The following is a 24,182-nucleotide window of genomic DNA, read 5'->3' on the forward strand; positions in this document are numbered from 1 at the left end:
AAACTTGGACAACTGCATACCCTCATAGGACAAAACTGGATATAAGAAAGAATGGCTTTCCACTAGATACTTTGGGCCAGTTCTGCTTTTGAGAATGCATTCTCAGTGAGAATGCATACAGAATGTGTGCCACTGAATCCAGTTAACTAAGGAGAGAATTATACAAAGCAGTAGGCAAGAAAGTTTAATTATTAAAGTTAACCTGAGAATTATAAAATCACTGAGGGAAAGCTGAGAACAATAAACAAAATAGCAAGTCCTGTACATTCATTTCTTTGGTTTTTAGTTACAGTTGGTCATGTTGGCTCCGGCAGAACATAAACTAAAATTAGAACCATACAGAGAGGGCGTCTGGGTGGCTCAGTTGGTTAAGCGACTGCCTTCGGCTCAGGTCATGATCCTGGAGTCCCGGGATCGAGTCCCGCATCAGGCTCCCTGCTCGGCAGGGAGTCTGCTTCTCCCTCTCCCACTCCCCGTTTGTGTTCCCTCTCTCGCTGTGTCTTTCTCTGTCAAATAAATAAAATCTTAAAAAAAAAAAAAAAAGAACCGTACAGAGAAGGTTCACGTGGCCCCTGCGTGATGATGACACATAAATTCATGAAACATTCCATATTTAGTTAGTCATATACTTTTCAAATTATGTATATGATATATGTAGACATTATACATTTAATTATTTCTTTTACTTATATATTTTTTTGCAAAATGCATAGCACATTCAGAAAGGACTTGGCAGAGTATTTGTCACAGAGGAAGAACAGATCAATCTTTGTTGCTTTTCGTTAAGCTCTTGGCATGCATTGTCTCGTTCCGTACTCACCACCCTATGAGTACATGCTACTAGGTGCTGCTATTTTAAGGGAGGAAATTAAAGATTTAAAAACTAAATAATTTTTTTATTGAAGTACAATTGAAATAAAATTCTCTATTAGTTACAGGTGTACATCATATTTATTCGGCATTTTTACACATTACAAAATTATTCCCACGATAAGTCTAGTTACCATCTGTCACCATATAAATTATTATAATATTGTTGACTATATTCCCTATGCTGTACATTACAACCCCATGACTCATTTATTTTATAACCTGAAGTTTGTTCTTTGGTCACGCACTCCTACTAGGCCTGAGAATTCCTTTAATGTCTTATGATGCCAGGTGTCTCTTCATTAGCTTCTCTCAATTACTGTCATCTTTATCTGACTCTCCTCCTGTGCGGGCATGGTCCATTTTGAAGCAAAATTTATTCCTGGGTAAAAATACATATAACATAAAGAATAGGTAGGCATGACTGTTTATGGGCCATATATGTGTCTGTTTCAGACATGATTATGTCTCAGTAGGAAATTAGAAATGTGCGAGTAATAGGTGAAATAATTAAAGTATAGGGTTTTTATTAACATCCAATAAGTAGAAGGCTCAAAATGTAAATAGAGGTTGGTTGGATTCTAATCAACTCTTCTTGAGAAATAGTATGTACCAAGTTTTAATGATCATTCAGATTACAGTTAGACATTCCCATAATCTTATTTCAGCTAATGATATATGAAATCACTTCCTGTTATAGCAGCCATTTCCATAAATGCCAATATTTATGTTTCCAGTATTAAAAAAAAATCACAACCTTCTTAGTCTCCGTGTGCTTAAATTTAGTCCCAGATTGCCAACTGAAACCCTGAAATAATACCTGGCCACCTACCTTTATTCATAGACCAATAAAATCTAGAGCCTTAAAAATGCCATCACCTTCTTTGACTGCACTGAACTGTGAAACCTGGAAGGATGTAGAAACCAGAACAGGCTGCTAAAATGAAGTCATCTTGCTAAAGGGACAATTTGTAATGGGGCATTGTGCTGACAGGTCTGCAAGCCTATAGTCTAAAGTCAGTGTGTACATTTGAGCTCAAAATAGACCTTGTGTGTGACAAAAACAGCATTATTCTCAACAGTTGAAGGAACTTGATGGATATTGCTTCTCCAAACTCTGGAAAATTAAAATTGAGGCCCTATGGGAAGGTCTATTCATGTAGCATGCTCTGGTTTCTTAAAGAAATGATGATGTATATAGAAAGAATGGTCTACACATGCTTACTGAACATGAAGAACTATCTCTGTCTTTATTTTTCCAAATTAAAAAAATGACTATATATCTATATATATAGTCTGACATCGTTTTTTTGTGTCCTACTCATTAAAAGGTTTATCTCAGTTTAAACTCTAAACCATATTTCATAATGCATTGCTTAGGGTGAAAAAAATTAAAATGATATTAAATAGCATTGTCCCAAAAGTCTGGGTGGAATTGTTTATCTAGAACCTGATACTTTGTTGCCAGAAGTAGCATAGTATATGGAGTAGTTTCAGAAGACATAAAAGTTTCTTCTTTTTGCAATGCATACTTTAGGCTCTTATGTGTAATCTATATGATCAACATAAGCAGATTTTCACTTTGATTTTTTTAATTGTCAAACAGAAATATGTATGTGCAAAAAAATCTTTCATTTTCAAATATTTGTCTATTGTAGATTTCCAGATGCCTCCAAATTAGACATGCTCCATGTTACTTTATAGATCAGACAATTGTCTCCTAAGTAAAAGCAGAATTTATTTTCTTCAATGGAAAGGATTTGTCCTAACACTCTTTAGCAACCTTCTTGGGTGGATGAAAATCAGAGAATGAGAACTGTAGTCCTAGCTTTGCCAAATTTGTTTATCCCTCTAGATCAGTTTCCTCATCTGAAAGTTGAGGCTTGAAGTCCACAGCAATAGTGAATATTCACTGAGAACTTGCTTTGGGTCAGGCACAAGAGCTCTACAAGGTCACTCCTAATATTAACTTCACTATGTGAATGAGGAAAATTGAGACACAGAAAGAGGAAATAACTCTCATAAATAATAAGAGAGGAAACCTGAATTTGCACCAAGCCACTGGCTCCACAGCCCATGCAAAACTACAGCTCATTCTGCCTTCCCCAAGTGTTTTCTAGCTGTGAACAAAATGAATGATTCTATATCTTGCCTTGTTATAGTTTGCTGTTTAAGTCTTCGTGCTTGAGTTAGGATTATGTTTTCCCACATTTTTTTATAGCAAACAGTCTATTAAAGAGTGAGCATGCAAATAGGACCATATTAAGCATGTGATGTCAAATTAAAGACAGCTTCTTTTTCTTTTCTTTAGTCCTTTTGAAAACGAAGCACTGACCTACTTCCTATACTCAACAGCTAAGCAAAGGGAAAGAACCTAATAGTCATAAAAAAGAAAATAATGTCTGGGAAAAAATGAAAAAATAAGATGGCCTATTTCCACATCCAAGTAACAGGCCTATTAGAAAATAAATCACTTTCTTTCAATTTACCTAGTCCAGCACTGGGAGATACAGAAGCCAAACAAACTTTCTGATCATTTTCAACATTGTATCTAATAGAGGCAAATTCTAGCTGAGTATGTATGTGGATAGATATAATAAGCTTTATAGAATCAAGTCATGTGGAATAGATGAATAGTTAGTAATTTAGATGGCTCCGAGAGCTCTGAAGTACCCCAAATCACACACTAAATTAAAAACACTTGTTCAGTTGAAATGGAAACACTGGCTGGACCTAACTGCACACTAATAAAACCAAACAATTATTCTGAACTCTAGTTCTGAAAAGCAAAATTATCAGCTGTTATTTGGTTTAAAGAAAAGTTTTAAATTTTACCAAATTAGCATACATTTTTTTCCTGCCTTTTGCCATCTCCAAATGGAGAACCCCAGCCCATTTCATAAGATGTTCAATGTGTTCCCAAATACATCCTATCAGAAAAGAAGATTACAGGACAGTATCCCAAAGGAACACAGATGCAAAAATCTTCAACAAAATATTAGCAAACTGAATTCAACAATACATTAAAAGAATCCTACAGCAGGATCAAGTGGGATTTATCCCTAGGATTCAAGGATGGTTCAACATCTGCTAACGAATCGATGTCATAGATCACATTAACAAAATGAAGGATAAAAGTCATGATCATTTCAATAGACACAGAAAAAACATTTGACAAAATTCAACATCCATTCATAATAACTCTCTGCAAACTAGGAATAGTGGGAATGTACCTCAACATAATAAAGGCCATACATGACAAACGCACAGCTAACATGATACTCAACAGTGAAAAGCTAAGAGTTCTTCTTTTAAGATCAGGAAAGATACAAGAATGCTCATTCTTATCACTTTTATATACTACTAGAAGTGCTAGCCAGAGCAGTTAGACAGAAAAAGTAAATAAAAGGCATACAAATTACAAAGGGAGAAGAAAGTTGTCACTATTTGCAGATGACATGATATTACATGTAGAAAACCCTAAAGACTCTACAAAAAAAACCTATTAGAACTAGTTAATGAATTCAGAAAGGTCACAGGATTTAAAATCAATATACAGAAATCAGTTGTGTTTCTATGAGTCAACAATGAGAAATTAAGAGAGCAATCTCATCTACAATTGCATCAAAAAGAATTAAATACTTAAGAATAAGTTTAACCAAGGAGGTAACATATCTGTATGTTAAAAACTGCAAGATAGTGATAAAAGAAATTGAAGAAAACATAAATAGAAAACAAAAGACATTTCACACTCATGGATTAGAATTAATGTTGTTAAAATGTCCATACTACCCAAAGCAATCTACAGACTCATTGCAATCTCTACCAAAATTCCAATGGCATTTTTCATAGAAATAGACTAAACAATCCTAAATTTGGTATGGAGCCACAAAGGACCCTGAAATATCCAAAGCAATCTTGAGAAAGAAGAACAAAGCTGGAGGCATCACACCTAATTTCAAACTATACTATAAAGCTATATCAAAACAGTATGGTACTGCCATACAAACAGATAAAGAGATCAAAGGAACAGAATAGAGATCCCAGAAATAAACCCATGCAAACATGGTCAATTAATTTATGACAAGGGAGTCAAGAATGTATAATGGGGAGAGAACTGTGTCTTCAACAAATGGTGTTGGGAAAACTGGACAGGCACATGTCAAAGAATGAAACTGCACAAAAATCAACTCAAAATGGATTAAAGATTTGAATATAAAATCTGAAGCCATAAAACTTCTAGAAGAAAACCTGGGGGTTAAGCTCCTCGACATTGGTCTTAGCAATGGGCTTTTGGATTTGTCACCAAAAGCAAAGACATCAAAACCAAAAATTAACAAGTAAGACCACTTCATGTTAAAATGCTTCTGCACAGCAAAGGAAACCATCAACAAAATCAAAAGGCAACCTATAGAATGGCAGAAGATATTTGCAAATCATATATCTGATAAGGGGTTAATATCCAAAATATGTATAGAACTCATATAACTCAATAGTGCAAAAAAATATTTTTAAATGGGCAGAGGAGCTGATAGACATTTTTGCAAAGAAGATATACAAATATATACATATACTTATATATATATATATACATATACATATACATATATAAGTCAGAGAAAAACAAATACTGTATAATCTCACCTATATATGGAATCTAAAAAAACTGAACTCAAAAACAGAGAACAGTTTGGTGGTTGCTAGAGGCAGGCGATGGGGGCTGGGGGTCAAAACGTACAAACTGCCACTTATAAAATAAATAAGTTCTGGGCATGTAATGTGCAGCATGGTGACTATAGTTAACAACATTGCATTTTATATATGAAAGTTGCTAAAAGAGTAGATCTTAAAAGTTCTCATTGCAAGAAGAAATAATTGTAAATACATGATGTAGTGGATGCTAACACACTGACATAATCTTTTCACAATATACACATATATCAAATGATTACATTGTAGTTTAATTTTATACCTTGTTACATTCAGTTATATCTTAATAAAACTAGAAAAAATAAAATTCCAAAACTATTAATTTAGAAAAAAAAGAGTATGAGTACATTGAAAAAATAGATTAGAATAAATCAGCCAGACTCCAGTTTATAGAGGAAAAGAAAAGATTAAAGAGAAAAGCAGGTAAGAGCCAAGCAGGATATATGTTAGAGTCTAACAGTAGGTGCAGTTGCAGTCCCACAGAAGAGCAAGAATGCAATACCAAAAATATTCAGTGCTAAGAACAAGAATTTCTACACCTATGGGGAAATCAAGTCTGAAGTTCTAAAGCATATTCTAATAAGAATTTTTTTGTTTAATGAGGAAGGAGCACACCAAATCCTAATGGAGTAAACAAAAGGGAAAACAGAAGACAGAGGGATGCGTGGGTGGCTCAGTCGTTGAGTGTCTGTCTTCGGCTCAGGTCATGATCCCAGGGTCCTGGGAGGTAGCCCTGTGTTGGGGGTCCTTGCTCAGCAGGGAGTCTGCTTGTCCCTCTGCCCCTCCCCCTGCTCGGGCTCCCTCACTCTCTCTCTCATAAATAAATAAAATCTTTAAAAAAAAAAAAAAAGAAACAGAAGAGGAAAAATTCTGAAAGCAGCCTGCGACAAATAGCACAGCACTCACAGAAGAGGAACGATTAATTATAAACTGCTGAAAATCGGTGGTACAGTCATCATTAGAGTTATAAGCCACTATACTGTGGTTTTGTGAATTTCTTCTTACATCTAACGGTTTTGCTTTACAAATTTTATTTATTTATTTATTTATTTATTTATTTATTTATTTATTTATTTATTTTTAGAGAGAGAGCGCACAAATGTGCAGCGGGGCGGGGGGGGGGGGCGGGGAGGAGCAGCAGAGGGGGAAAGAGAATCTTAAGCAGGCTCCACGCTGGATCTCACAGCCCAGAGATCATGACCTGAGCTGAAAGCAAGAGCCCAGCACTTAACCGATTGAGCCACGCAGGCGCTCTTATAAATTTTAATTTCATATCATTTAGAGCATAAACACACATCGCTGTTATAACTTCTTCTTGATAAATTTCATCTTTTAACACTGAGTTATCATGCTCAGTCCAACTGAATGCTTTTCATTCAGAAACTTATTTAATAGTTATTACTACCACCACCGCAGGTATTAATAGGTTTATTTTGTCCATTCATTTTGGGTAATTCATCTGTTATGTGTATCTAGTAATGAAAGAAATGTAACTGATTTTTTAAATTGGATTTTTAAAATGCATGCCTTTTTATATGAGGATTTAATTCATTCAATTTATTATGTTTATTGATATGTTTGACTCTTCCTGGACATTTCTCTGCTTGTTTTCTATTTACTATATGTAAATTTCATTTTCCTATTGGTAGCTTTTGATTATTTAATCTATTTTATTCCTTTTGTTATCTCATGGGTTTAAAACTATGTGTATGTGTATATTTTTCTCCAGAAGGTACCCATAATTTTTTATAAATGAATTTTAATTTGTCTTTCGGTATCAAGGATTGAACTATATTTGTGCTGTCTCTCTTGAAACAAGACAGTCATCTTATTACCTACCCTCTTCAACATATTTAATTGAAATCATATTGAAATTTAGTCCCAGATTGGTTTGGTTTGTTTGCATGTGCATAATGTCTCGACCAGTTTGGAAATCTTTTCTTACATTGTATTAAATTTCAGATTTATATTGGCAGAGATTGGTTAGATATCCCTACAGGTTTGCTTTCTCTTTGCTCATCACTTCTTCTTATATTGCATGTCCCACTCTTTCTTTTTTCACTTTTCCTTTCACCAGATTCTATTGTGGAATAATTTTGTGCAGAGACAGTGGGTATATACTTTCTAAGTACCAGTACATCTGAGATAGTATTTTATGCATATGTACTGTTTTCCCTTAGCACTTTGAAGACTTTCTTTATCTTTATCTTCCTGCATTGTGCGTTTCATAGAAGTCTGATGAGAGCTTCAGTCTCACTCCACAGTAGGGGGCTTGCTTCTTGGTTATTCCTTTTATTCTCATTGCTCAGAAATTACAGGAGGTCTGCCTAGCACTCCGTGGGAAGATATGAGTTTCTTAATCTCAATGTAATTTTTATATCTTGCCTTTGATTGCCTTTCCCCTAATGTCTTTTCATCTTGTTCTGAAACTCCTGTTGAGTGATACTAGGTATGAGATATTACCTTTTCTCTAGTACTTCAATGTTTTGCCTCCTTTCACCTTTGAAAGATATCCTTTTCTATTGATGTCCAATTCAGTCTTTGTCTTAGCCAGCTTAAGCTGCCGTAACAAAATATCATAAACAGGTGTCAAAACAACAGAAATTTATTTCTCACAACTCTTGAGACTGGGTGTTTGCGATCAGGGTGCCAGCACAGTGAGGAGAGGGCCCTCTTCCAGGGTGCAGACCGCTGACTTCTCCCTGATTATTAAATGGCAGAGAGAGCTCTTGTGACCCTTATAAAAAAAAAAAAAAGGCACTCCTCTCATCATAAGGGCTACACCCTCATGATCTGATTTAAACTTCATTACTTGATTACTTTCCCAAAGGCCCTACCTTCTAATACCTTCTAATACCATTTCATTGAGGGATAGTGTTTCAACATATAAATTTGGGAGGGACACAAACATTCAGTTTATAATAGTCTTCAATAATAGACTGTTATTATTTAGCCCTTCTATTAAACTTTTAATTTTGGCCATCATATTTCAATATCTAAGAAATAGTTCCAATCATTCTTTTTCATAGCAGTCTGCTTATATTTGATGTATGTACACTCCTCTGGTTTTCCCTAAAAGTACAAATTAGAATTTTCTTTTTTTTTTACTTCTTGAAATTTTTTTTTGTTTTACCATTATATCTATTTCTTGTGGGGTCATTGTTCTAATTTCACCTCTCTTCGTCTTCTTCATATTATTGGCTTTGCAGAGACCCTTCTGGCTCTTTTATTTCTGTGCTCCCTACTCCTCTTTTCCTTGACCCTCGGCCAATAGCCTCATATGTACTTACTCTGATAGAGATCTCTTTGAAATTGTTGTCTCCAAGTTCAGCATTTTTCCTGGAGTTTTGATAGAAAGCACTAATCTTACCTCTATAGTGATCCTCTCTCTTCCTCTTTCCCTCTGTCTCATAGTTTTTATGTTCATCTGCCTTAATCTCCCAGAGGTATCTCAATATTTCAGATGCAGTCATGATAGTCTTATTTTTTCCCATCATGTCATGATTGTGGATAAATTCCTTTAATTAATACATATTTTATCTTAACTTTTTCACAGAATTTTGGCAGTGAGAGATGAGAGATACAAACAACATGAATTTGCTTGGCCAAATTGAACCAGAAGACTTGAATTGCTTTTTCTTAGAAAAGCCTTACCTACATCCCGTTGTTAGAATAATGTATGCAAAACTAAAATACAGTTGCTTCACTTCCTGGGAAAGAAAGTGTTCCTTCTACTGGCAGTCTTGATATGCTAAGAAACAAAGCTAGAGATGTAGGATATACATCCTCAAGTTTATTTCAGGGTGGTGACAACTTTTACAAGAAAACATTAGAGGATTAAAAACTTGCTACCTCTGAGCTTTTAGGAGCAGAAATCATTTTTGCTTGTTTGTTTTCCTTTATGTGAGCAGTTCTTAGCAGAGTATGACTTGATGTGCCCTTTTAGAAAAACTATATCTTTATACTCAATAAATTTTATTTTGAAAAAATAGTCTAGAACTTGAATAGAAAACATTCCTACTAGAAATAAACAAAAATATGGGGAGTTGTTTTCTTTTTTTAAGTAGGCTCCATGCACAGCATGGAGCTTAGTGGGGGGCTTGAACTCACGACCCTGAGATCAAGAACTGAGCTAAGATCAAGAGTCTCATGCTTAACTGAGCCACACAGGCGCCCCATAATATGTTTTTTTTTTTCTCTTTTTATTACTCTATTTTCCAATATTTTTGGTGCAATAAACTCCATTAAAAAATTTTTTTTAAAGGTTGAATCTTTCTGGAGATACCAAATAAAACTAATGGTCCTCCACACTGCTGGTGGAGATCCTGAGTATTGGGGCTGTGGATTTCACTGCCATTCACATCACAACTTTAAGCAGGAAGACCCCCTCAGGATTCATCAATACAGACACAACGATTTGGAAGCCTGGTCGAATTATTTGTCATTGTCAACTTTGTGCAAGTTGATCAGTGAGTGGCAGGAAGTCTAGATTTAATAGAAGGTATCGGCAAGGAATCATTGTCACCGACATCCATCTCATGACCACCTCATGCACCCCCTTCGTTAAGTCCCCTAATAACCCTTCCTTCTGTGAGAAAGATTACATTATGGGAATGATGCTGCTGCAAGCGCTCGCTGGTCGGGCAGGCAGCACTGTTTTGTAATTTGTAGCCTTCTTGGAAGGAAGCTGTGGGACCAGGTTTCAGGTACAAGGCCCTGAAAGAAACTACCAGTGGTGTTCAGATTGTTCCCCATTCAAACCTGCAGCCTTTCAGTTTCTCATTGTTTTTGCCTTGTTAGCATTTTCACCTAGAGGAGAAAAAAGCATGGTTTTTCTTAAAGAAATGTAAGGCTACATCCCTGGTTTAAAATGCTATAAGACGGGATGCCTGGGTGGCTCAGTCGGTTAAGCGTCTGCCTTCAGCTCAGGTCATGATCCCAGGGTCCTGGGATCGAGTCCCGCATCGGGCTCCCTGCTCCACGGGGAGCCTGTTTCTCCCTCTGCCTCTGCCTCTCTCTCTCTCTTTCTATCTCTCATGAATAAATAAATAAAATCTTTAAAAAAAATGCTATAAGACTATTAATCATGAACTCATATTTTTCAAACAAAATGTAGTAGTCTCTATGTCCCCAGTGTGTATCTAACTATTTCTAAGGGAGCATTAGTCATTTGTCCTGGGGTTTTCCACAGTATTTTCCATGAACTTCCATATGCTCTTCTAGTTATTTAGCTTTTTGTTTTCTCCCCTAGTATTCTGTGTAAGGAAAATTTCTCACAATAGACGACATGCACTCTAGTTTTGCAAGGTACCTGTCGTGAGCACGTGTGCAATTGAATACCTAAATGCATATTTGCAGGGCTTTGTTTTGGTTTTGGTTTTGGTCCTAATGAAGAGATAACATGATTTAAGGATTTATATTTGGAAAGTGTACCTGGAAATTTACAATAAACCAGCAACTAGAAAAATTTCACGTCATAGAAAACTTGTCTTCATTGTTTTCAGTTTTTCACTGTATTTCACTACTTGTCTGTTTAAAGAGAACAGACCAAAAAAGAATCACCACCACATTATTATTTGCTTTTAGCATTTCTTTGAGCTCTATTAAGAAGCAAAATGTTTGCCCATACTGACCACTGGCCTTTTTATGCTGGCAAAAATACAAACTATATTACAAAAAAATTTTAGATTTAATGACACGTAGAGAGCCATAAAAGGCCTTTATGATTTTATCATTCAGTATCAGTGTTGCAAGTGATTAAAAACAGAGAGAGACTGATTGGTTCATGGCCTTCATTTTTTTTTTAAACTGAGAAGTCTACAAAACCTCATCCTTTCAATTAAATATTTGGTTGGAACTTCTGAAACTGATTTGAAACGTAGGATTTCTGTCCTGTGTTTAATGCTTTTCTACTTTGCATTACCTGGAAGGCTTCGTAGGTCATAGTTTCTTATTTCATCTAAGGTAAGAAACTCCTCTCTTTATGTGTTGCTTGTGCTTTTCATTTCCATCTGCTAAAAAGAACTCTCCAGGAGAGTAACAGCAAAAAATAAGCACCACTAATGAAATAGCACTTGTGTAACAAGATGCATCTAATTTCGTATTTATCCAAGCCCAGAGAGCACATTTTGGTTTGCTGTGTCTCCAAGTTAAATGACTGGAAATCTGGATTTATCAGAGGTGCAGATGTATTGTCTGCTTTCAGCATTTCTGCCCTGGAAATATGACTTTAAAAATTATTGGCAATGATGCTTCATTCAGTACAACGAAAGGAGAGCTTTGCTCTGAAAAGGGAAAACTTTGTAACAATTAGTGCTGCAAAATAATGAGATGGACGACCTCCATGATTCATAAATTCCATGTCTCCAGGGGTGTTCAACAACCCCTTATTGGGAAAATTATAGAGTTAAACAAGGTAATCGTTAAGTGTCTTCTAACTGATTTCTATCACACACACACTCACCATGCCTGCAGTGGAAGATAGAGAAGATAAAAATATGATATATATGCTGAACCATCTCACTTCATGAACTCAAGGAATTTACTCTCCCACCTGTTAGACAAGACAAATTGAACAAGAGGTGCTAATATCACCAATGGTGACCAGTGTTCTAGGATTTCAGAGGTAGCCAGAACGAATGAGAAGTGAAGTAATCTGGTTAGTATTTAAGTAGAAACGAGAACATTGCCTGGTACAATAAAAACGGTACAGATTAGTTGGGCGATATTGAAGAAACCATCTTCCAGGGACACAATAACACAAAGAGGAAAGAAGAGGGAATGAACACTATAGTCAAGAAAACCTGTTGGGATAAGTTGGGAAGACAGATCCCATGAATTATTTTGCTCTTCATCTCATTCTAATGTTAGCGACAATAGAATCGCCTGAAACAATTTCTGAAACACTCAGATTTGGGGACTTTCCCAAAGAATTGCATTAGGGCTAACCACCCTCTATATTCTACCCTTTAGCCTCACCCCCCCCCCCGCCCCCTAGGCCCATGTCATAAAGGACGGAACTACCACCATTCATACCCGTTCATTGATCTCTACTTAGAATTTAATAAGAAGATTCCAATACCAATATGCCTTGACATTTTTATTGCGTAGCCATGTACAAAATTGTTGACAGCGCGACTGAACACAAACCAAGAGAAAACAATAAATAATTGATGAATGGGTGAATACAAGGTGTGATTTTACTGTGTTTAGAAAAAGAAGTTTTTGTCCCCAAAGCTTCAAATTTCCCTAACTCAATATGATCAAAACACAATAGCAGTCATCCCCTATGATTCTTTGTTATTTGAAGGATTAATTGGCTATAAAATGGTACACTGATATTTTAAATACAGGAAAAATACTCCACATCCGATTATGGTTTGTGGTGCTCTTTTTCAGCTTAAAAAAAAAATAGCTTGTTTTTCTTAAAGTAACTGGCCTTTGAAATCATATTTTGCTGGCCACAAATTGGTGTTAGTTTACATATAAGCCAGACTTCCAATGCTGACTTCAGAGGTTAACTATTAAAGGGTGAGTCAACAGAAGCCTGCGTATAAGAACGTTATAATAAAAAGCAAGTCACAGAGATCAGATTCTCATTAGGAAAATCTCCGTCTCTTTATAATTTCTGTGAAACATTGTTTTGAGTAACCTTTGAAATCCTGATGGGGGAAAAACAAACCAGGCTTTGGCTGACATTTACAGCAAAATCGGATCCTTCATCACAACTGGAGGGTGTATAATGAGTGGGTGTTTTAGCATAGACAATGCTGGGAGTTCTTCAAGTCTGTTTTACATCAGCTAATGTTGGCAGGTAATGCCCTTATTGCTGCCACTGTTTTGTTAAGAAGGAAGAATGTGGTGTAAATCCCCTTAAAATTAAAAATAAGGCACCACCTCTCCCACCCCACAACATGAGTTCATTCCACTAAAATGACTTCTTTTAGAATGGTTAAGGAAGGTCTCAGACCCACACCTTGCTCCACCCAATTACTGGAAGTCTTTTATTTTTTTTTTCCTCTGTGGGCTTCATGGTGACAGCCTTAGAGTGGAATGTGAATGCCTTTTCTATAACCTGAGTAATGAATCATACCAGATTTGTGAATAATGCCTAAGCTCAATTTGAGACAGAGGCAAACAAGCCAGAAAAACCAGTGTCAGGAGAACTTGAACTGAATCAGACAAGATTATTTACTGTCAACATTTGAATCAAAGGCAGTCAAAAATCCAAGGTGAAAGCATGCCATCCCTAAAGATTACAGTTAGAGACTGCATCAGAACCAATTCCTTGTATTTCTAAATCAATGTAGTTGTTATGCTATTTGATTTTTACAAATGTTTGGCTGGCTCCTATCAGGAGAGCATAAGTTTGCACTGAAAATACAAGAGATAATAATCAATAGCGTTTGGACCGAGGAAAGAAATACTCCATACAGCAAGCCACCACCATTCTAAAACCACCTCTGAAGAATTCCAAGGACACAACAAGAAAAGCAATTGCCTTTCAAAACAAATGCAATAAATGCCACCCCACCAAAGGAGCTAAGAAAGTTTAATAATGATCTCTAATTAATTCAAATTTTACCAACTTCACGCAAGAATATTTTGATGCTAAAGTAAGTGGTTTCTTGTTTTTAGAAATGTATGCAACAAAACCAGGGATAGGTGCATCCTTGCCTTCATTTGCAACGTAGCCTTCAAAAGACAATTCCAGCTTTAGACATTTAACACATAAAAATTTTATAATGATCATAAAATTAAAAAGCAAATGTGTGGAGGTAATCACTAATTTATTTCTGGTTTCTAGTTGTTTTTTTTTTTTTCAGACTTTGATGAATTAATAAGTTATTGAGTTCTCATCATTGCAGGTACCATACAGAACATTCAAAGTGGTCAAGAAGCCAAAGGAAAGAACTTTAACCATGCCTTCTGTTTTGCTCTCTGCTTCACCCTGTCCTTCTGGTCATTTTTATTATCCTAAAGGGAGTTTTTGTGAGTTAATTTGTCTCAGAGATCCTTAACTCATGCCACTTAATAGGATGGAAAAGTCCTTAAGAACAACCATCACTAACCTAATAATGACTACCATTTACCGGTAGTTTGTTTAAAACAAAATATGAGCAATTTGCATACATGGTTGCATTTCTCTCTCAGAAGATAAATTTTTTTTTATCCTAAGAAGTAGATCTTATTATTACCCTCAGTTGATGAGGAGGAAACAAAATAAAGTAAATTACACAAAAACAGAAGACAAGATGATGAAATAAGAGACAAAGTTAGGATCCAAACCCAGGCCTGTCTACTTGAGGGCCCACAGTTTTAACGATTACATTATTTTGACTGTATATTGCTATAGTATTTCATTGTTTGGGGTGAGCACAAAAATGCTATGTATGAAAGGTATATACTCTAGACACAGAGTACATTTGAGACCGTAAGAATAATCCAATTTGATGAGACTAGAATTAATATGTAGGATATATAGAAGAAAGAGGAAAAAAAGAAAAATAAAGGGTTTTGATATCTAAGGTAAAGAATGATTAAAGTAATGCATAAGACTATGAAGAGCTGACCATAAATCATTGATCCAATTTTTTTTCCAACCACAAATAACTGAGCATTTATTAACTACTGTGTGCTGTATGTCACCACAGAAGATATAAGGATGAGTCTAACAGGGTCACCGCCTAACCTGCAAGCACCAGGGTACAGGAGATAATTCACTAATGCCTTCAGAGCGTAGTAAGCACACTGAAAGCAAGAAACCACTTCTGAATGTGAAATGTGATATATGTGGCCTCCACTAAACAGACATTAGGTAAGAAAGAAGAGACTATAAGCAAAGAGAATCAGTACAAATAAGACTGAGTGAATCCAAGCATGAATGGAATGGAGGACCGAGAACCAGTTGCTGGGAAAGAAGTTTATTTAACATGGAAACATGTGCCCAGTATTCAAGTGGTGGGTCTCGGACATGCTAGAAAAAGATGAGGAGCAATTGTCATTTAGTCATTCCTATACAGGCTGAAGAGCAGCAATCAGAACAGAATAATTTCTATGCTGTTTTATCTAATTTCCTATTAATGAGAACCAAAGTAAGTAAGGCAGTGGATTGGAATTAATTGTTCCAACAAACACTTCTTGACTGAGCACATTTCAAGGCACTGTGGGCCACACTAAAATGAATGCATCACATGACCTAAAATCAAAAAAACAACCTGATTAAAAAACGAGCAGAGGACTTGAATAGATACAGTCTATATCTTCAGGAAGTTCCCATTCCTATAAGAAAGATATGACCAAATACACAAATCCTTCTTCAGGGCATAATGGAGAAAGTGCCACAGGCAGGTAGGAAGTGTAATGGATGCTCAGAATTATTTGCCAAGACAACCGGAAGGTAACATAAAAGGGCTGATATTTGAGCTGTGCTTGAAAGAAAGGGCAAGATTAAAGACATGTAGATGATAGGAGAGTTTCCAGGTAGAAGAAATCAGTAAAGTCAGAAACACCAAGAAGAACAGATATTTTGAGGGAAACAAAACTCAGAACAAAAAATACATGTTGGGAAAAAGCAGTCCAAGTTGGAAGAGTATGGTAGAAATTGATCTGGAAGTGCCCTAAAAGCTGCTGGACTTCCTTTGGCAAATAATTGCCTAAAGTCCTTCCTTAACCTGATGTAGAAGAGGCAAGTTTGGCAGAGAGTAGCAAAATGCAATTTATGCTTGCAAATAATTAACGGAGACATGCTTTTCAACTAAAGGTGCAATTTTGAGTATTTTGATCTGTGTGAATATGGAAATTTTAAGTGGATCCCAGTTTGTGACAAATAGGTGGTGCTAGGCAACAACTAGATTAGGCTTTTAAGAAATTTAAGTGTGAAAAATGCAGTTCTGAAACCTGAAGTGTGTTAATTAATACATACAATGTAGTGTCATGTGTAGATTCAGAGAATGATGAAAAAATATTTGGTAATAGATGGAGTCCCCCACTCCCCAAAAAAGGTGAAGAAATTTATTTTCAGTCCAGTTCCAGGAAACTAGAATAGCAGGAATCTTAAGGAAAACATAAGTAAAATTGTAGTCCAAATAGGATTTTCATTATATAGTGAAGAAAAAGCAGACAGCTCTGTTTTAGAAGTATATGTGAGTCTATAGAGGTGTTTCTATATGTATGTGAATATACTCTCACAGAGCAGTACTTCTCCATATGCTGATATTGTTATATTTTGTAATAACCATTTGACTGTGGATAAATAGCAAGTGGAGAATGGAAGCCAGATGTTTACACAAAGTCCAGCCAAGGGAAGATGTCCATAACCAATTCTTTTGACTGCTTATATATAAGAAAATATGAATTGTCTTCTGTAGATAAGACTCAAAGTTAATTGATTTTAAAAAATTATATAGCCATAGAGGGGGATGAGCAAGATGGCAGAGGAGTAGGAGACCTAAATTTCGTCTGGTCCCAGGAATTCAGCTGGATAGGGATCAAACCATTCTGAACACCTACAAACTCAACAGGAGATCGAAGAAAAGAATAGCAGCAACTCTGAACAGAAAAGCAACCACTTTCTGGAAGGTAGGATGTGTGGAGAAGTGAAACCGAGGCGATATTCAGGAGGATAGATGGAGGGGCAGGGGGCCTCTGTCAGCCACTTCTGCCAAGTGATAGAGCAGCAGAGCACAAAATCATAACTTTTAGAAGTCTGCTCCACTGAGGGACGTCACTCCAGTGGCTAAGCGGGGGGTGGAACCCTCGTGGGACAGTGTGGTCTCAGGACCCTGGGGGTCACAGGAAGACGGGGGGTGCCTGAGTGTGGCAGAGCTCCCAGGTATTGGAGTGGGGAAGCCGGCTGCAGAGACGGAGCCGAGGTGTGGGCTCTCAGCTTGGGGTTGCCATGAACCGTGATCCGAGGCACAGTCGGGCCACTGCTCCTCCAGCAGGGACCCAACAAGTGGCAGATCCGGGGATACTCCCCTTCCTCCCCTGGGAGGAGCAATGCGGGAGCGCACCACAGGGATCTGCTCGGTTTGGAGACTCCACACGGGGTCGGGTGCCAGAGATGGAAATGTTCGGTCACCGGCCAGCTGAGCACGGAGTGCGGCCGGAGACCGGGGAAACGGGAGTGACTGACTGCTTTTCTCTGGGGACTCACTGAGGAGTGGGGCCCCGAGTTCTCAGCTCCTCTGGGGTGGAGATTGGGAGGCTGCCATTTTCACTCTCATCCTCCAAAGCTGCATAGAAACTTAGCCCAGACCCGGCAAGGGCAGGGCAATTCAGCCTCTGGCAAAGACATTTGGGAACCACGGCAACAGGCCCCTCCCCCAGAAGATCAGCAAGAACAGCCAGCCAAGACCAAGTTTACCAATCAATGAGAACGGCAGAACTCAAGCGCTAGGGGAATACTGCACATAGAATACATGGCTTTTTCCCCATAATTCTTTAGTCTTTCAAGGTTAATTTTTTTTAACTTTCTTTTCCTTTTTTTTTTTTGAATTTTTCTTTTTCCCTTTTCAACCAACATCTTCTCCATCCCTTTTGTAAAAAATCTTTTTTATTTTTCATTTTTAGAGTCATATTCTATCCCTTCATAGTAGTTAACTGTATTTTTGGTATATATATATAAATTGTTCTCTCTTTAAAATTTTGGGATACAGTTTCTTCTAACAGACCAAAATATACCGAAAATTTCTAGTGTATGGGTTTGTTCTAGTCTCCTGCCAGATCACATTCCCTCCCCCCCTTTTTTTTAATCCTCTTCTTTTTTCAACCAACTTCTTATCAATTCCTTTTATACAATCTTTTATAATTTTCATCTTTACAGTCATATTCCATCCCTTAATCATATTTACCCTTACTTTTGTACACATATGTTTTTCTTTCTTTAAAATTTTGGAAGGCACTTTCTTCTAACAGACCAAAATATGCCCAGAATCTACTGTGTGGCACTGATCTATGCACCAGCCTGATCATATTCTGTTTCTTTTTGTTTGTTTGTTTGTTTGTTTTTATCTTTCTTTTTCTTTTTTTTCTTTTTTCTTTCCCTTTCTTTTTCCCTGGTTTCAGGTTTCTTCTGATTTGTTTAGTGTATATTTTTCTGGGGTCGTTGTTACCCTGTTAGCATTTTGTTTTCTCATTCATCTAGTCTTCTCTGGACAAAATGACAAGATGGAAAAAATCACCTCAAAAAAAAAAAAAAAAAAAACAAGGGGCAGTACCAACTGCCAGGGACCTAATCAATACGGACATTAGTAAGATGTCGGAACTAGAGTTCAGAATGATGATTTTAAAGATACTAGCTGGGCTTGAAAAAGCATGGAAGATATTAGAGAAACCCCTCTGGAGAAATAAAAGAACTAAAATCTAACCAAGTCGAAATCAAAAAGGCTATTAATGAAGTACAATAAAAAGTGGAGGCTCTAACTGCTAGGCTAAAGGAGGCAGAAGAGAGAATTAGTGATATAGAAGACCATATGAAGGAGAATAAAGAAGCTGAGAAAAAGAGAGATAAACAACTACTGGATCATGAGGGCAGAATTTGAGAGATAAGTGATAACATAAGACAAAACAATATTAGAATAATTGGGATCCCAGAAGAAGAAGAAAGAGAGAGAGGGGCAGAAGGTATATTGGAGCAAGTTATAGCAGAGAACTTCCCTAATTTGAGGAAGGAAACAGGCATTAAAATCCAGGAGGCACAGAGAACCCCCCTCAAATCCAATAAAAATAGGTCAACAACCCAATATCTAATAGTAAAACTTACGAGTCTCAGAAATGAAGAGAAAATCCTGAAAGCAGCTTGGGAGAAGAGATCTGTAACCTACAATGGTAGAAACATTAGACTGGTAACAGACCTATCCACAGAGACCTAGCATGCCAGAAGGACTGGCATGATATCTTCAAAGCACTAAATGAGAAAAATATGCAGCCAAGAATACTATATCCAGCTAGGCTGTCATTGAAAATAGAAGGAAAGATAAAAAGCTTCCATGACAAACAAAAACTAAAGATATTTGCAAACACGAAACCAGCCCTACAAGAAATATTGAAAGGGGTCCTATAGCAAAGAGAGAGCCTAAAAATAACCTAGACTAGAAAGGAACACAGACAATATACAGTAACTGTCACCTTACAGGCAATACAATGGCACTAAATTCATATCTTTCAGTAGTTACCCTGAATGTAAATGGGCTCAATGCCCCAATCAAAAGACACAGGCTATCAGATTGGATAAAAAACAAGACCCATTGATATGCTATCTGCAAGAGATTCATTTTAGACCCAAAGACACCCCCAGATTGAAAGTGAGGGGGTGGAAAACCATTTACCATGCTAATGGACACCAAAAGAAAGCTGGGGTGGCAATCCTTATATCAGACAAGTTAGATTTTAAACCAAAGACTATAATAAGAGATGAGGAAGGACATTATATTATACTTCAAGGGTTTATCCAACAAGAAGATCTAACAATTGTAAATATCTATGCCCCTAACATGGGAGCAGCCAATTATATAAGCCAATTAATAAAAAATCAAAGAAACACATCAACAACAATACAATAATAGTGGGGGGACTTTAACACCCCCCTCACTGAAATGGACAGATCATCTAAGCAAAAGATCAACAAGGAAATAAAGACTTGAAATGACACACTGGACCAAATGGACTTAAAGATAGATTCAGAACATTCCATCCCAAGCAACAGAATACACATTCTTCTCTAGTGCCCATGGAACATTCTCCAGAATAGATCACATCCTAGGTCACAAATCACGTCCCAACTGGTACCAAAAGATTGGGATCATTCCCTGCATATTTTCAGACCACAATATTTTGAAACTAGAACTTAATCACAAGAGGAAAGTCGGAAAGAACTCAAATACATGGAGGCTAAAGAGCATCCTACTAAAGAATGAATGGATCAACCAGGAAATTAAAGAAGAATTTAAAAAATTCATGGAAACAATGAAAATGAAAACACAACTGTTCAAAATCTTTGGGATGCAGGAAAAGCAGTCCTGAGAGGAAAATATATAGCAATACAAGCCTTTCTCAAGAAATAAGAAAGGTCTCAAATACACAACCTAACCCTACACTTAAAGGAGCTGGAGAAAGAACAGGAAATAAAGCCTAAACCCAGCAGGAGAAGAGAAATAATAAAGATCAGAGCAGAAATCAATGAAATAGAAACCAAAAGAACAGTAGAACAGATCAATGAAACTATGAGCTGGTTCTTTGAAAGAATTAATAAGATTGATAAACCCATGGCCAGACTTATCAAAAAGAAAAGAGAAATGACCCAAATAAATAAAATCATGAATGAAAGAGGAGAGATCACAAACAACACCAAAGAAATACAATTATAAGAACATATTATGAGCAACTATATGCCAGCAAATTAGATAATCTGGAAGAAATGTATGCATTCCTAGAGATGTATCAACTACCAAAACTGAACCAGGAGGAAATAGAAAACCTGAACAGACCTATGACCACTAAGGAAATTGAAGCAGTCATCAAAAATCTCCCCACAAACAAGAGCCCAGGGCCAGATGGCTTCCCAGGGGAATTCTACCAAACATTTAAAGAAGAATTAATACCTATTCTTTTGAAACTGTTCCAAAAAATAGAAATGGAAGGAAAACTTCCAAACTCGTTTTATGAGGCCACCATTACCTTGATTCCAAAACCAGACAAAGACCCCATCAAAAAGGAGAACTACAGACCAATATCCTTGATGAACATGGATGCAAAAATGCTCACCAAAATACTAGCCAATAGGATCCAACAGTACATTAAAAGGATTCTTCACCACGACCAAGTGGGATTTATCCCTGGGCTGCAAGTTTGGCTCAACATCCACAAATCAATCAATGTGATACAACACATTAATAAAAGAAAGAACAAGAATCATATGATCCTCTCAATAGATGCAGAAAAAGCATTTGACAAAGTACAGCATCCTTTCTTGATCAAAACTCTTCAGAGTATAAGGATAAAGGGTACATACGTCAATACCATAAAAGCCATCTATGAAAAACCCACAGCGAATATCATTCTCAATGGGGAAAAACTGAGAGCTTTCCTCCTAACGTCAGGAACACGGCAGGGATGTCCACTATCACCACTGCTATTCAACATAGTACTAGAAGTCCTAGCCACAGCAATCAGACAACAAAAAGAAAGAAAAGGTCTCTGAATTGGCAAAGAAGAAGTCAAACTCTCACTGTTTGCAGATGATATAATACTTTATGTGGAAAACCCAAAAGACTCCACCCCAAAACTTCTAGAACTCATACAGGAATTTAGTCAAGTGGCAGGATATAAAATCAATGCATAGAAATCAGTGACATTCCTATACACCAACAACAAGACAGAAGAAAGAGAAATTAGAGTCGATCCCATTTACAATTGCACCCAAAACCATATGATACCTAGGAATAAATCTAACCAAAGGGGAAAAGAATCTGCACTCAGAAAACTATAAAATCCTCATGAAAGAAATTGAGGAAGACACAAAGAAATGGAAAAATGTTCCATGCTCCTGGATTGGAAGAACAAATATTGTGAAGATGTCAATGCTACTTAGAGCAATCTACACATTTAATGCAATCCCTATCAAAATACCATCAACTTTTTTCAAAGAAATGGAGCAAATAATCCTAAAATTTGTATGGAACCAGAAAAGACCCTGATTAGCCAGAGGAATGTTGAAAAAGAAAAGCAAAGCTGGTGGCATCACAATTCCAGACTTCAAGCCCTATTACAAAGCTGGCATCATCAAGACAGTATGGTACTGGCACAAAAACAGACACATAGATCAATGGAACAGAATAGAGAGCCCAGAAATGGACCCTCAACTCTATGGTCAACTGATCTTCGACAAAGCAGGAAAGAATGTCCAGTGGAAAAAAGACAGTCTCTTCAACAAATGGTGTTGGGAAAATTGGACAGCCACATGCAGAAGAATGAAACTGGACCATTTCCTTACACCACACACAAAAATAGACTCAAAATGGTTGAAAGACCTCGATGTGAGACAGGAATCCATCAAAATCCTAGAGGATAACACAGGCAGCAACGTCTTCGACCTCAGCCTCAGCAACTTCTTCCTAGAAACATCACCAAAGGCAAGGGAAGCAAGGGAAAAAATGAACTATTGGGACTTCATCAAGATAAAAAGCTTTTGCACAGCAAAAGAAACAGTCAACAAAACCAAAAGACAACCAACAGAATGGGAGAAGATATTTGCAAATGACATATCAGATAAAGGGCTAGTATCCAAAATCTATAAAGAACTTCTCAAACTCAACACCCAAAGAATAATGATCCAATCAAGAAATGGGCAGAAGACATGAACAGACATTTTTCCAAAGAAGACATCCAAATAGCCAACAGACACATGAAAAGTGCTCAACATCACTCAGCATCAGGGAAATCCAAATCAAAACCTCAATGAGATATCACCTCACACCAGTCAGAATGGCTAAAATTAACAAGTCAGGAAACAACAGATGTTGGCGGTGATGTGGAGAAAGGGGAACCCTCTTACGCTGTTGGTGGGAATGCAAGCTGGTGCAGCCACTCTGGAAAACAGTATGGAGGTTCCTCAAAAAGTTGAAAATAGAGCTACCCTATGACCCAGCAATTGCACTACTGGGTATTTACCCCAAAGATACAAATGTAGGGATCCAAAGGGGTATGTGCACCCCGATGTTTATAGCAGCAATGTCCACAGTAGCCAAACTATGGAAATAGCCAAGATGTCCATCGACAGGTGAATGGATAAAGAAGATATGCTATATATATATACAATGGAATATTATGCAGCCATCAAAGAATGAAATCTTGCCATTTGCAACAACGTAGATGGAACGGGAGGGTATTATGCTGAGTCAAATAAGTCAATCAGAGAAAGACATGTATCATATGATCTCACTGATATGAGGAATTCTTAATCTCAGGAAATAAACAGGGTTGCTGGAGTGGTGGGGGGGTTGGAGGGCTGGGGTGGCTGGGTGATAGGCATTGGGGAGGGTATGTGCTATGGTGAGCACTGTGAATTATGTAAGACTGTTGAATCACAGACCTGTACCTCTGAAACAAATAATACATTATATGTTAAAAAAAAAAGGGGGAGGGGGCGCCTGGGTGGCTCAGGTGGTTAAGCCACTGCCTTCAGCTCAGGTCATGATCCTGGAGTCCCAGGATCGAGTCCCGCATCGGGCTCCCTGCTCAGCGGGGAGCCTGCTTCGCCCTCTGACCCTCCCTCCTCTCATGCTCTCTCTCTCTATCTCATTCTGTCTCTCAAAATAAATAAATAAAATCTTAAAAAAAAAAAAAAGAAGATAGCAGGAAGGGTAAAATGAAGGGGGGGAAATCGGAGGGGAAGACGAACCATGAGAGACTATGGACTCTGAGAAACAAACTGAGGGTTCTAGAGGGGAAGGCAGTGGGGGGATGGGTTAGCCTGGTGATGGGTATTAAAAAGGGCACGTACTGCATGGATCACTGGGTGTTATATGCAAACAGTGAATCATGGAACACTACATCAAAAACAAATGATGGAATGTATGGTGATTAACATAACATAATAAAAA

The 24,182-nt window shown here is 37.2% G+C and overlaps 1 non-coding gene across 1 annotated transcript; it reads left to right on the plus strand.

Annotated features, from left to right (window-relative positions):
• Nucleotides 1–513: 513 nt before the first annotated feature.
• On the plus strand, nucleotides 514–617 carry LOC118015468. The gene has a single exon (XR_004680637.1). It is a non-coding gene; the product is annotated as a U6 spliceosomal RNA (small nuclear RNA).
• Nucleotides 618–24,182: the final 23,565 nt, after the last annotated feature.

Source organism: Mirounga leonina, unplaced genomic scaffold (genome assembly GCF_011800145.1).
Source record: "Mirounga leonina isolate KUSES-001 unplaced genomic scaffold, KU_Mleo_1.0 Mir_165, whole genome shotgun sequence".
Taxonomy (NCBI): Eukaryota; Metazoa; Chordata; class Mammalia; order Carnivora; family Phocidae; genus Mirounga; species Mirounga leonina.